This window comes from Chiloscyllium plagiosum, unplaced genomic scaffold, assembly GCF_037043375.1.
Source record: "Chiloscyllium plagiosum isolate Xiang-an unplaced genomic scaffold, Cpla_swu_hap1 HiC_scaffold_41, whole genome shotgun sequence".
Lineage (NCBI taxonomy): Eukaryota > Metazoa > Chordata > Chondrichthyes > Orectolobiformes > Hemiscylliidae > Chiloscyllium > Chiloscyllium plagiosum.
The window spans coordinates 16,986,810-16,988,011 of record NW_028270179.1 but is presented as its reverse complement, the minus strand read 5'-3'; positions in this window follow the sequence as shown (position 1 = coordinate 16,988,011).

The window sequence follows — 1,202 nt, the reverse complement described above, 5'->3', positions numbered from 1 at the left end:
ATCTAAACACGTCGAAAACCATTTATGAAGTTTACAAAAAATTCCATCTGATGCACACTTGTCCTTTTTTGAGGAACATCTGCCATTCTCACTTGGCCTGCAAGACATGCCCACTGTTAAGTGTTTGCCTCTCAATTCCCTGTGAAATAGTCGAGGTAGCTATTAAATTCAAGGTCAGCTCGGACTGGACAATAAGGACTTGTCAGCCAGAGACACCCACTTGCCATGCCTGACTTAAAAATACACCATAGGATGGCCCCCTTGAACTTTGCAGAGACCCGTGTCATGGTTAATTGTGTCGGAGAGTTTATGGATCTAGTCTTCATACTGAGAGAGCGGATGTAGGGAGGGGGTTTAGATGAAAATAGTTTTCCAAATCCAAGGAGAAAAGGTGAACCATTGGAATAGCATGGGGGTTTAGTTAAAGACAAGCAGAAAGGAATAGGAATGAACGGAGTTTAAATCTCTGTCCGTATTGAGTTTTACCAAAGATTTGGGGATTTGATGACTTGTGGGCATCACTTTAATGTTAGAGGGTAAAGAGTAAAGTGGAACCTGAGGGTCAACTCTTTTACATGAAGCTTGTACGCAGATGGAAAGAGCAGCTGGAGGAAAGAATTGCGATGTGGGCATTTAAACCATTTAGAAGGTATTTGTACAAATACCCAAAGAGGAAAGGTTTAGTAGAATATGGACCAAGTGCAGGAACATGGGGTCAGTTTGGCGGAACATTTTGTTCGGCATGGGCTACTTTGAGCTAGAGGGGCTGACTCCGTGCTGTAGAGACCTATGACTCTTTGAGTCAGGAGGTGAGTTACTTGCTAAAAGATTCCTGGCCTCCTGTATGTCCTTATGTGGCAAGTCCAGTTCAGTTTCTGGTCATTGGTAATCCCAAGAATTATATCATTGAATGACACATTGATTGTTACACGTTTGAATTTCAGTTGGCTTGGTGAGATTTTCTCGTGTTGGCGATCGCTAAGCCAATCATTTGTGTTGCTGTATGTTATTTTCCACTTGACAACCCATGCTTGGATATTGTGCAGATATTTTCGCATTTGAAAATGGCCTGCTTCAGTATCTGAAGAATCGTAAATTGCACTGAACATTATGCAACCATTGCCGATACACTCCACCAACCCCCACCCACCCCACTCTTGTCATTATGATAATCACCAGTTTAATCCCGGATATGGGAATAT